Below are 13,839 nucleotides of genomic sequence, written 5' to 3'. Positions count from 1 at the left end.
CTGGTTAGGTTGGCATCGAAAAAAACGCTCTCGGGTGCTTTAAAGTGCCGAGTTTATCACTGCGCATGAAGAAATGACCACCTCCAACGTTTGGTTTATGTTTTATAAGCATTTTTAATTTTATTGCTTAAATCGCATTTTCTCGGCGAGCTGAGCGCTTTTTCTGAATTGTGCCGCTCCCGTCACTCTGGTTAGGTTGGCATCGAAAAAAACGCTCTCGGGTGCTTTAGAGTGCCGAGTTTATCACTGCGCATGAAGAAATGACCACCTCCAACGTTTGGTTTATGTTTTATAAGCATTTTTAATTTTATTGCTTAAATCGCATTTTCTCGGCGAGCTAAGCGCTTTTTCTGAATTGTGCCGCTCCCGTAACTCTGGTTAGGTTGGCATCGAAAAAAACGCTCTCGGGTGCTTTAGAGTGCCGAGTTATTCACTGCGCATGAAGAAATGACCACCTCCAACGTTTGGTTTATGTTTAATAAGCATTTTTAATTTTATTGCTTAAATCGCATTTTCTCGGCGAGCTGAGCACTTTTTCTGAATTGTGCCGCTCCCGTCACTCTGGTTAGGTTGGCATCGAAAAAAACGCTCTCGGATGCTTTAGAGTGCCGAGTTTATTACTGCGCATTAAGAAATGACCACCTCCAACGTTTGGTTTATGTTTTATAAGCATTTTTAATTTTATTGCTTAAATCGCATTTTCTCGGCGAGCTGAGCACTTTTTCTGAATTGTGCCGCTCCCGTCACTCTGGTTAGGTTGGCATCGAAAAAAACGCTCTCGGGTGCTTTAGAGTGCCGAGTTATTCACTGCGCATGAAGAAATGACCACCTCCAACGTTTGGTTTATGTTTAATAAGCATTTTTAATTTTATTGCTTGAATCGCATTTTCTCGGCGAGCTGAGCACTTTTTCTGAATTGTGCCGCTCCCGTCACTCTGGTTAGGTTGGCATCGAAAAAAACGCTCTCGGGTGCTTTAGAGTGCCGAGTTTATCACTGCGCATGAAGAAATGACCACCTCCAACGTTTGGTTTATGTTTTATAAGCATTTTTAATTTTATTGCTTAAATCGCATTTTCTCGGCGAGCTGAGCGCTTTTTCTGAATTGTGCCGCTCCCGTCACTCTGGTTAGGTTGGCATCGAAAAAAACGCTCTCGGGTGCTTTAGAGTGCCGAGTTTATCACTGCGCATGAAGAAATGACCACCTCCAAAGTTTGGTTTATGTTTTATAAGCATTTTTAATTTTATTGCTTAAATCGCATTTTCTCGGCGAGCTGAGCACTTTTTCTGAATTGTGCCGCTCCCGTCACTCTGGTTAGGTTGGCATCGAAAAAAACGCTCTCGGGTGCTTTAGAGTGCCGAGTTTATTACTGCGCATTAAGAAATGACCACCTCCAACGTTTGGTTTATGTTTTATAAGCATTTTTAATTTTATTGCTTAAATCGCATTTTCTCGGCGAGCTGAGCACTTTTTCTGAATTGTGCCGCTCCCGTCACTCTGGTTAGGTTGGCATCGAAAAAAACGCTCTCGGGTGCTTTAGAGTGCCGAGTTTATCACTGCGCATGAAGAAATGACCACTTCCAACGTTTGGTTTATGTTTTATAAGCATTTTTAATTTTATTGCTTAAATCGCATTTTCTCGGCGAGCTGAGCACTTTTTCTGAATTTTGCCGCTCCGGTCACTCTGGTTAGGTTGGCTTCGAAAAAAACGCTCTCGGGTGCTTTAGAGTGCCGAGTTTATTACTGCGCATTAAGAAATGACCACCTCCAACGTTTGGTTTATGTTTTATAAGCATTTTTAATTTTATTGCTTAAATCGCATTTTCTCGGCGAGCTGAGCACTTTTTCTGAATTGTGCCGCTCCCGTCACTCTGGTTAGGTTGGCATCGAAAAAAACGCTCTCGGGTGCTTTAGAGTGCCGAGTTATTCACTGCGCATGAAGAAATGACCACCTCCAACGTTTGGTTTATGTTTTATAAGCATTTTTAATTTTATTGCTTAAATCGCATTTTCTCGGCGAGCTGAGCACTTTTTCTGAATTGTGCCGCTCCCGTCACGCTGGTTAGGTTGGCATCGAAAAAAACGCTCTCGGGTGCTTTAGAGTGCCGAGTTTATTACTGCGCATTAAGAAATGACCACCTCCAACGTTTGGTTTATGTTTTATAAGCATTTTTAATTTTATTGCTTAAATCGCATTTTCTCGGCGAGCTGAGCACTTTTTCTGAATTGTGCCGCTCCCGTCACTCTGGTTAGGTTGGCATCGAAAAAAACGCTCTCGGGTGCTTTAAAGTGCCGAGTTATTCACTGCGCATGAAGAAATGACCACCTCCAACGTTTGGTTTATGTTTAATAAGCATTTTTAATTTTATTGCTTGAATCGCATTTTCTCGGCGAGCTGAGCACTTTTTCTGAATTGTGCCGCTCCCGTCACTCTGGTTAGGTTGGCATCGAAAAAAACGCTCCCGGGTGCTTTAGAGTGCCGAGTTATTCACTGCGCATGAAGAAATGACCACCTCCAACGTTTGGTTTATGTTTAATAAGCATTTTTAATTTTATTGCTTAAATCGCATTTTCTCGGCGAGCTGAGCACTTTTTCTGAATTGTGCCGCTCCCGTCACTCTGGTTAGGTTGGCATCGAAAAAAACGCTCTCGGGTGCTTTAGAGTGCCGAGTTTATTACTGCGCATTAAGAAATGACCACCTCCAACGTTTGGTTTATGTTTTATAAGCATTTTTAATTTTATTGCTTAAATCGCATTTTCTCGGCGAGCTGAGCACTTTTTCTGAATTGTGCCGCTCCCGTCACTCTGGTTAGGTTGGCATCGAAAAAAACGCTCTCGGGTGCTTTAGAGTGCCGAGTTTATTACTGCGCATTAAGAAATGACCACCTCCAACGTTTGGTTTATCTTTTATAAGCATTTTTAATTTTATTGCTTAAATCGCATTTTCTCGGCGAGCTGAGCACTTTTTCTGAATTGTGCCGCTCCCGTCAATCTGGTTAGGTTGGCATCGAAAAAAACGCTCTCGGGTGCTTTAGAGTGCCGAGTTTATCACTGCGCATGAAGAAATGACCACCTCCAACGTTTGGTTTATGTTTTATAAGCATTTTTAAATTTATTGCTTAAATCGCATTTTCTCGGCGAGCTGAGCGCTTTTTCTGAATTGTGCCGCTCCCGTCACTCTGGTTAGGTTGGCATCGAAAAAAACGCTCTCGGGTGCTTTAGAGTGCCGAGTTATTCACTGCGCATGAAGAAATGACCACCTCCAACGTTTGGTTTATGTTTTATAAGCATTTTTAATTTTATTGCTTAAATCGCGTTTTCTCGGCGAGCTGAGCGCTTTTTCTGAATTGTGCCGCTCCCGTCACTCTGGTTAGGTTGGCATCGAAAAAAACGCTCTCGGGTGCTTTAGAGTGCCGAGTTTATCACTGCGCATGAAGAAATGACCACCTCCAACGTTTGGTTTATGTTTTATAAGCATTTTTAATTTTATTGCTTAAATCGCATTTTCTCGGCGAGCTGAGCGCTTTTTCTGAATTGTGCCGCTCCCGTAACTCTGGTAAGGGTTGGCATCGAAAAAAACGCTCTCGGGTGCTTTAGAGTGCCGAGTTTATCACTGCGCATGAAGAAATGACCACTTCCAACGTTTGGTTTATGTTTTATAAGCATTTTTAGTTTTATTGCTTAAATCGCATTTTCTCGGCGAGCTGAGCACTTTTTCTGAATTGTGCCGCTCCCGTCACTCTGGTTAGGTTGGCATCGAAAAAAACGCTCTCGGGTGCTTTAGAGTGCCGAGTTTATCACTGCGCATGAAGAAATGACCACCTCCAACGTTTGGTTTATGTTTAATAAGCATTTTTAATTTTATTGCTTAAATCGCATTTTCTCGGCGAGCTGAGCACTTTTTCTGAATTGTGCCGCTCCCGTCACTCTGGTTAGGTTGGCATCGAAAAAAACGCTCTCGGGTGCTTTAGAGTGCCGAGTTTATCACTGCGCATGAAGAAATGACCAACTCCAACGTTTGGTTTATGTTTTATAAGCATTTTTAATTTTATTGCTTAAATCGCATTTTCTCGGCGAGCTGAGCACTTTTTCTGAATTGTGCCGCTCCCGTCACTCTGGTTAGGTTGGCATCGAAAAAAACGCTCTCGGGTGCTTTAGAGTGCCGAGTTATTCACTGCGGACGAAGAAATGACCACCTCCAACGTTTCGTTTATGTTTTATAAGCATTTTTAATTTTATTGCTTAAATCGCATTTTCTCGGCGAGCTGAGCGCTTTTTCTGAATTGTGCCGCTCCCGTCACTCTGGTTAGGTTGGCATCGAAAAAAACGCTCTCGGGTGCTTTAGAGTGCCGAGTTTATTACTGCGCATTAAGAAATGACCACCTCCAACGTTTGGTTTATGTTTTATAAGCATTTTTAGTTTTATTGCTTAAATCGCATTTTCTCGGCGAGCTGAGCACTTTTTCTGAATTGTGCCGCTCCCGTCACTCTGGTTAGGTTGGCATCGAAAAAAACGCTATCGGGTGCTTTAGAGTGCCGGGTTATTCACTGCGCATGAAGAAATGACCACCTCCAACGTTTGGTTTATGTTTTATAAGCATTTTTAATTTTATTGCTTAAATCGCATTTTCTCGGCGAGCTGAGCACTTTTTCTGAATTGTGCCGCTCCCGTCACTCTGGTTAGGTTGGCATCGAAAAAAACGCTCTCGGGTGCTTTAGAGTGCCGAGTTATTCACTGCGCATGAAGAAATGACCACCTCCAACGTTTGGTTTATGTTTAATAAGCATTTTTAATTTTATTGCTTAAATCGCATTTTCTCGGCGAGCTGAGCGCTTTTTCTGAATTGTGCCGCTCCCGTCACTCTGGTTAGGTTGGCATCGAAAAAAACGCTCTCGGGTGCTTTAGAGTGCCGAGTTATTCACTGCGCATGAAGAAATGACCACCTCCAACGTTTGGTTTATGTTTAATAAGCATTTTTAATTTTATTGCTTAAATCGCATTTTCTCGGCGAGCTGAGCACTTTTTCTGAATTGTGCCGCTCCTGTCACTCTGGTTAGGTTGGCATCGACAAAAACGCTCTCGGGTGCTTTAGAGTGCCGAGTTTATCACTGCGCATGAAGAAATGACCACCTCCAACGTTTGGTTTATGTTTTATAAGCATTTTTAATTTTATTGCTTAAATCGCATTTTCTCGGCGAGCTGAGCGCTTTTTCTGAATTGTGCCGCTCCCGTAACTCTGGTTAGGTTGGCATCGAAAAAAACGCTCTCGGGTGCTTTAGAGTGCCGAGTTTATCACTGCGCATGAAGAAATGACCACTTCCAACGTTTGGTTTATGTTTTATAAGCATTTTTAATTTTATTGCTTAAATCGCATTTTCTCGGCGAGCTGAGCACTTTTTCTGAATTGTGCCGCTCCCGTCACTCTGGTTAGGTTGGCATAGAAAAAAACGCTCTCGGGTGCTTTAGAGTGCCGAGTTTATTACTGTGCATTAAGAAATGACCACCTCCAACGTTTGGTTTATGTTTTATAAGCATTTTTAATTTTATTGCTTAAATCGCATTTTCTCGGCGAGCTGAGCACTTTTTCTGAATTGTGCCGCTCCCGTCACTCCGGTTAGGTTGGCATCGAAAAAAACGCTCTCGGGTGCTTTAGAGTGCCGAGTTATTCACTGCGCATGAAGAAATGACCACCTCCAACGTTTGGTTTATGTTTTATAAGCATTTTTAATTGTATTGCTTAAATCGCATTTTCTCGGCGAGCTGAGCACTTTTTCTGAATTGTGCCGCTCCCGTCACTCTGGTTAGGTTGGCATCGAAAAAAACGCTCTCGGGTGCTTTAGAGTGCCGAGTTTATCACTGCGCATGAAGAAATGACCACCTCCAACGTTTGGTTTATGTTTTATAAGCATTTTTAATTTTATTGCTTAAATCGCATTTTCTCGGCGAGCTGAGCGCTTTTTCTGAATTGTGCCGCTCCCGTCACTCTGGTTAGGTTGGCATCGAAAAAAACGCTCTCGGGTGCTTTAGAGTGCCGAGTTATTCACTGCGCATGAAGAAATGACCACCTCCAACGTTTGGTTTATGTTTAATAAGCATTTTTAATTTTATTGCTTAAATCGCATTTTCTCGGCGAGCTGAGCGCTTTTTCTGAATTGTGCCGCTCCCGTCACTCTGGTTGGCATCGAAAAAAACGCTCTCGGGTGCTTTAGAGTGCCGAGTTATTTACTGCGCATGAAGAAATGACCACCTCCAACGTTTGATTTATGTTTAATAAGCATTTTTAATTTTATTGCTTAAATCGCATTTTCTCGGCGAGCTGAGCACTTTTTCTGAATTGTGCCGCTCCCGTCACTCTGGTTAGGTTGGCATCGAAAAAAAACGCTCTCGGGTGCTTTAGAGTGCCGAGTTTATTACTGCGCATTAAGAAATGACCACCTCCAACGTTTGGTTTATGTTTTATAAGCATTTTTAATTTTATTGCTTAAATCGCATTTTCTCGGCGAGCTGAGCACTTTTTCTGAATTGTGCCGCTCCCGTCACTCTGGTTAGGTTGGCATCGAAAAAAACGCTCTCGGGTGCTTTAGAGTGCCGAGTTATTCACTGCGCACGAAGAAATGACCACCTCCAACGTTTGGTTTATGTTTTATAAGCATTTTTAATTTTATTGCTTAAATCGCATTTTCTCGGCGAGCTGAGCACTTTTTCTGAATTGTGCCGCTCCCGTCACTCTGGTTAGGTTGGCATCGAAAAAAACGCTCTCGGGTGCTTTAGAGTGCCGAGTTTATTACTGCGCATTAAGAAATGACCACCTCCAACGTTTGGTTTATGTTTTATAAGCATTTTTAATTTTATTGCTTAAATCGCATTTTCTCGGCGAGCTGAGCACTTTTTCTGAATTGTGCCGCTCCCGTAACTCTGGTTAGGTTGGCATCGAAAAAAACGCTCTCGGGTGCTTTAGAGTGCCGAGTTTATCACTGCGCATGAAGAAATGACCACTTCCAACGTTTGGTTTATGTTTTATAAGCATTTTTAATTTTATTGCTTAAATCGCATTTTCTCGGCGAGCTGAGCACTTTTTCTGAATTGTGCCGCTCCCGTCACTCTGGTTAGGTTGGCATCGAAAAAAACGCTATCGGGTGCTTTAGAGTGCCGAGTTATTCACTGCGCATGAAGAAATGAGCCCCTCCAACGTTTGGTTCATGTTTTATAAGCATTTTTAATTTTATTGCTTAAATCGCATTTTCTCGGCGAACTGAGCACTTTTTCTGAATTGTGCCGCTCCCGTCACTCTGGTTAGGTTGGCATCGAAAAAAACGCTCTCGGGTGCTTTAGAGTGCCGAGTTTATCACTGCGCATGAAGAAATGACCACCTCCAACGTTTGGTTTATGTTTTATAAGCATTTTTAATTTTATTGCTTAAATCGCATTTTCTCGGCGAGCTGAGCGCTTTTTCTGAATTGTGCCGCTCCCGTCACTCTGGTTAGGTTGGCATCGAAAAAAACGCTCTCGGGTGCTTTAGAGTGCCGAGTTATTCACTGCACATGAAGAAATGACCACCTCCAACGTTTGGTTTATGTTTAATAAGCATTTTTAATTTTATTGCTTAAATCGCATTTTCTCGGCGAGCTGAGCGCTTTTTCTGAATTGTGCCGCTCCCGTCACTCTGGTTAGGTTGGCATCGAAAAAAACGCTCTCGGGTGCTTTAGAGTGCCGAGTTATTCACTGCGCATGAAGAAATGACCACCTCCAACGTTTGGTTTATGTTTAATAAGCATTTTTAATTTTATTGCTTAAATCGCATTTTCTCGGCGAGCTGAGCACTTTTTCTGAATTGTGCCGCTCCCGTCACTCTGGTTAGGTTGGCATCGAAAAAAACGCTCTCGGGTGCTTTAGAGTGCCGAGTTTATTACTGCGCATTAAGAAATGACCACCTCCAACGTTTGGTTTATGTTTTATAAGCATTTTTAATTTTATTGCTTAAATCGCATTTTCTCGGCGAGCTGAGCACTTTTTCTGAATTGTGCCGCTCCCGTCACTCTGGTTAGGTTGGCATCGAAAAAAACGCTCTCGGGTGCTTTAGAGTGCCGAGTTATTCACTGCGCACGAAGAAATGACCACCTCCAACGTTTGGTTTATGTTTTATAAGCATTTTTAATTTTATTGCTTAAATCGCAATTTCTCGGCGAGCTGAGCGCTTTTTCTGAATTGTGCCGCTCCCGTCACTCTGGTTAGGTTGGCATCGAAAAAAACGCTCTCGGGTGCTTTAGAGTGCCGAGTTTATTACTGCGCATTAAGAAATGACCACCTCCAACGTTTGGTTTATGTTTTATAAGCATTTTAATTTTATTGCTTAAATCGCATTTTCTCGGCGAGCTGAGCACTTTTTCTGAATTGTGCCGCTCCCGTCACTCTGGTTAGGTTGGCATCGAAAAAAACGCTCTCGGGTGCTTTAGAGTGCCGAGTTTATTACTGCGCATTAAGAAATGACCACCTCCAACGTTTGGTTTATGTTTTATAAGCATTTTTAATTTTATTGCTTAAATCGCATTTTCTCGGCGAGCTGAGCACTTTTTCTGAATTGTGCCGCTCCCGTCACTCTGGTTAGGTTGGCATCGAAAAAAACGCTCTTGGGTGCTTTAGAGTGCCGAGTTTATTACTGCGCATTAAGAAATGACCACCTCCAACGTTTGGTTTATGTTTTATAAGCATTTTTAATTTTATTGCTTAAATCGCATTTTCTCGGCGAGCTGAGCACTTTTTCTGAATTGTGCCGCTCCCGTCACTCTGGTTAGGTTGGCATCGAAAAAAACGCTCTCGGGTGCTTTAGAGTGCCGAGTTATTCACTGCGCATGAAGAAATGACCACCTCCAACGTTTGGTTTATGTTTAATAAGCATTTTTAATTTTATTGCTTGAATCGCATTTTCTCGGCGAGCTGAGCACTTTTTCTGAATTGTGCCGCTCCCGTCACTCTGGTTAGGTTGGCATCGAAAAAAAACGCTCTCGGGTGCTTTAGAGTGCCGAGTTTATCACTGCGCATGAAGAAATGACCACCTCCAACGTTTGGTTTATGTTTTATAAGCATTTTTAATTTTATTGCTTAAATCGCATTTTCTCGGCGAGCTGAGCGCTTTTTCTGAATTGTGCCGCTCCCGTCACTCTGGTTAGGTTGGCATCGAAAAAAACGCTCTCGGGTGCTTTAGAGTGCCGAGTTTATCACTGCGCATGAAGAAATGATCACCTCCAACGTTTGGTTTATGTTTTATAAGCATTTTTAATTTTATTGCTTAAATCGCATTTTTTCGGCGAGCTGAGCACTTTTTCTGAATTGTGCCGCTCCCGTCACTCTGGTTAGGTTGGCATCGAAAAAAACGCTCTCGGGTGCTTTAGAGTGCCGAGTTTATTACTGCGCATTAAGAAATGACCACCTCCAACGTTTGGTTTATGTTTTATAAGCATTTTTAATTTTATTGCTTAAATCGCATTTTCTCGGCGAGCTGAGCACTTTTTCTGAATTGTGCCGCTCCCGTCACTCTGGTTAGGTTGGCATCGAAAAAAACGCTCTCGGGTGCTTTAGAGTGCCGAGTTATTCACTGCGCATGAAGAAATGACCACCTCCAACGTTTGGTTTATGTTTTATAAGCATTTTTAATTTTATTGCTTAAATCGCATTTTCTCGGCGAGCTGAGCACTTTTTCTGAATTGTGCCGCTCCCGTCACTCTGGTTAGGTTGGCATCGAAAAAAACGCTCTCGGGTGCTTTAGAGTGCCGAGTTTATCACTGCGCATGAAGAAATGACCACCTCCAACGTTCGGTTTATGTTTTATAAGCATTTTTAATTTTATTGCTTAAGTCGCATTTTCTCGGCGAGCTGAGCGCTTTTTCTGAATTGTGCCGCTCCCGTCACTCTGGTTAGGTTGGCATCGAAAAAAACGCTCTCGGGTGCTTTAGAGTGCCGAGTTTATTACTGCGCATTAAGAAATGACCACCTCCAACGTTTGGTTTATGTTTTATAAGCATTTTTAATTTTATTGCTTCAATCGCATTTTCTCGGCGAGCTGAGCACTTTTTCTGAATTGTGCCGCTCCCGTCACTCTGGTTAGGTTGGCATCGAAAAAAACGCTCTCGGGTGCTTTAGAGTGCCGAGTTATTCACTGCGCACGAAGAAATGACCACCTCCAACGTTTGGTTTATGTTTTATAAGCATTTTTAATTTTATTGCTTAAATCGCATTTTCTCGGCGAGCTGAGCACTTTTTCTGAATTGTGCCGCTCCCGTCACTCTGGTTAGGTTGGCATCGAAAAAAACGCTCTCGGGTGCTTTAGAGTGCCGAGTTATTCACTGCGCATGAAGAAATGACCACCTCCAACGTTTGGTTTATGTTTTATAAGCATTTTTAATTTTATTGCTTAAATCGCATTTTCTCGGCGAGCTGAGCACTTTTTCTGAATTGTGCCGCTCCCGTCACTCTGGTTAGGTTGGCATCGAAAAAAACGCTCTCGGGTGCTTTAGAGTGCCGAGTTTATCACTGCGCATGAAGAAATGACCACCTCCAACGTTTGGTTTATGTTTTATAAGCATTTTTAATTTTATTGCTTAAATCGCATTTTCTCGGCGAGCTGAGCGCTTTTTCTGAATTGTGCCGCTCCCGTCACTCTGGTTAGGTTGGCATCGAAAAAAACGCTCTCGGGTGCTTTAGAGTGCCGAGTTATTCACTGCGCATGAAGAAATGACCACCTCCAACGTTTGGTTTATGTTTAATAAGCATTTTTAATTTTATTGCTTAAATCGCATTTTCTCGGCGAGCTGGGCGCTTTTTCTGAATTGTGCCGCTCCCGTCACTCTGGTTAGGTTGGCATCGAAAAAAACGCTCTCGGGTGCTTTAGAGTGCCGAGTTATTCACTGTGCATGAAGAAATGACCACCTCCAACGTTTGGTTTATGTTTAATAAGCATTTTTAATTTTATTGCTTAAATCGCATTTTCTCGGCGAGCTGAGCACTTTTTCTGAATTGTGCCGCTCCCGTCACTCTGGTTAGGTTGGCATCGAAAAAAACGCTCTCGGGTGCTTTAGAGTGCCGAGTTTATTACTGCGCATTAAGAAATGACCACCTCCAACGTTTGGTTTATGTTTTATAAGCATTTTTAATTTTTTTGCTTAAATCGCATTTTCTCGGCGAGCTGAGACCTTTTTCTGAATTGTGCCGCTCCCGTCACTCTGGTTAGGTTGGCATCGAAAAAAAGGCTCTCGGGTGCTTTAGAGTGCCGAGTTATTCACTGCGCACGAAGAAATGACCACCTCCAACGTTTGGTTTATGTTTTATAAGCATTTTTAAATTTATTGCTTAAATCGCATTTTCTCGGTGAGCTGAGCGCTTTTTCTGAATTGTGCCGCTCCCGTCACTCTGGTTAGGTTGGCATCGAAAAAAACGCTCTCGGGTGCTTTAGAGTGCCGAGTTATTCACTGCGCATGAAGAAATGACCACCTCCAATGTTTGGTTTATGTTTAATAAGCATTTTTAATTTTATTGCTTAAATCGCATTTTCTCGGCGAGCTGAGCGCTTTTTCTGAATTGTGCCGCTCCCGTCACTCTGGTTAGGTTGGCATCGAAAAAAACGCTCTCGGGTGCTTTAGAGTGCCGAGTTATTCACTGCGCATGAAGAAATGACCACCTCCAACGTTTGGTTTATGTTTAATAAGCATTTTTAATTTTATTGCTTAAATCGCATTTTCTCGGCGAGCTGAGCACTTTTTCTGAATTGTGCCGCTCCCGTCACTCTGGTTAGGTTGGCATCGAAAAAAACGCTCTCGGGTGCTTTAGAGTGCCGAGTTTATTACTGCGCATTAGGAAATGACCACCTCCAACGTTTGGTTTATGTTTTATAAGCATTTTTAATTTTATTGCTTAAATCGCATTTTCTCGGCGAGCTGAGCGCTTTTTCTGAATTGTGCCGCTCCCGTCACTCTGGTTAGGTTGGCATCGAAAAAAACGCTCTCGGGTGCTTTAGAGTGCCGAGTTTATTACTGCGCATTAAGAAATGCACCTCCAACGTTTGGTTTATGTTTTATAAGCATTTTTAATTTTATTGCTTAAATCGCATTTTCTCGGCGAGCTGAGCACTTTTTCTGAATTGTGCCGCTCCCGTCACTCTGGTTAGGTTGGCATCGAAAAAAACGCTCTCGGGTGCTTTAGAGTGCCGAGTTTATTACTGCGCATTAAGAAATGACCACCTCCAACGTTTGGTTTATGTTTTATAAGCATTTTTAATTTTATTGCTTAAATCGCATTTTCTCGGCAAGCTGAGCGCTTTTTCTGAATTGTGCCGCTCCCGTCACTCTGGTTAGGTTGGCATCGAAAAAAACGCTCTCGGGTGCTTTAGAGTGCCGAGTTTATTACTGCGCATTAAGAAATGACCACCTCCAACGTTTGGTTTATGTTTTATAAGCATTTTTAATTTTATTGCTTAAATCGCATTTTCTCGGCGAGCTGAGCACTTTTTCTGAATTGTGCCGCTCCCGTCACTCTGGTTAGGTTGGCATCGAAAAAAACGCTATCGGGTGCTTTAGAGTGCCGAGTTATTCACTGCGCATGAAGAAATGACCACCTCCAACGTTTGGTTTATGTTTAATAAGCATTTTTAATTTTATTGCTTGAATCGCATTTTCTCGGCGAGCTGAGCACTTTTTCTGAATTGTGCCGCTCCCGTCACTCTGGTTAGGTTGGCATCGAAAAAAACGCTCTCGGATGCTTTAGAGTGCCGAGTTTATCACTGCGCATGAAGAAATGACCACCTCCAACGTTTGGTTTATGTTTTATAAGCATTTTTAATTTTATTGCTTAAATCGCATTTTCTCGGCGAGCTGAGCGCTTTTTCTGAATTGTGCCGCTCCCGTCACTCTGGTTAGGTTGGCATCGAAAAAAACGCTCTCGGGTGCTTTAGAGTGCCGAGTTTATCACTGCGCATGAAGAAATGACCACCTCCAACGTTTGGTTTATGTTTTATAAGCATTTTTAATTTTATTGCTTAAATCGCATTTTCTCGGCGAGCTGAGCACTTTTTCTGAATTGTGCCGCTCCCGTCACTCTGGTTAGGTTGGCATCGAAAAAAACGCTCTCGGGTGCTTTAGAGTGCCGAGTTTATCACTGCGCATGAAGAAATGACCACCTCCAACGTTTGGTTTATGTTTTATAAGCATTTTTAATTTTATTGCTTAAATCGCATTTTCTCGGCGAGCTGAGCGCTTTTTCTGAATTGTGCCTCTCCCGTCACTCTGGTTAGGTTGGCATCGAAAAAAACGCTCTCGGGTGCTTTAGAGTGCCGAGTTTATTACTGCGCATTAAGAAATGACCACCTCCAACGTTTGGTTTATGTTTTATAAGCATTTTTAATTTTATTGCTTAAATCGCATTTTCTCGGCGAGCTGAGCACTTTTTCTGAATTGTGCCGCTCCCGTCACTCTGGTTAGGTTGGCATCGAAAAAAACGCTCTCGGGTGCTTTAGAGTGCCGAGTTTATCACTGCGCATAAGAAATGACCACCTCCAACGTTTGGTTTATGTTTTATAAGCATTTTTAATTTTATTGCTTAAATCGCATTTTCTCGGCGAGCTGAGCGCTTTTTCTGAATTGTGCCGCTCCCGTCACTCTGGTTAGGTTGGCATCGAAAAAAACGCTCTCGGGTGCTTTAGAGTGCCGAGTTATTCACTGCGCATGAAGAAATGACCACCTCCAACGTTTGGTTTATGTTTAATAAGCATTTTTAATTTTATTGCTTAAATCGCATTTTCTCGGCGAGCTGAGCGCTTTTTCTGAATTGTGCCGCTCCCGTCACTCTGGTTA

This window comes from Syngnathus typhle, unplaced genomic scaffold (genome assembly GCF_033458585.1).
Source record: "Syngnathus typhle isolate RoL2023-S1 ecotype Sweden unplaced genomic scaffold, RoL_Styp_1.0 HiC_scaffold_58, whole genome shotgun sequence".
Lineage (NCBI taxonomy): Eukaryota > Metazoa > Chordata > Actinopteri > Syngnathiformes > Syngnathidae > Syngnathus > Syngnathus typhle.
The sequence above is the reverse complement of the archived record's forward strand: the minus strand, read 5'-3'. Positions refer to the sequence as shown.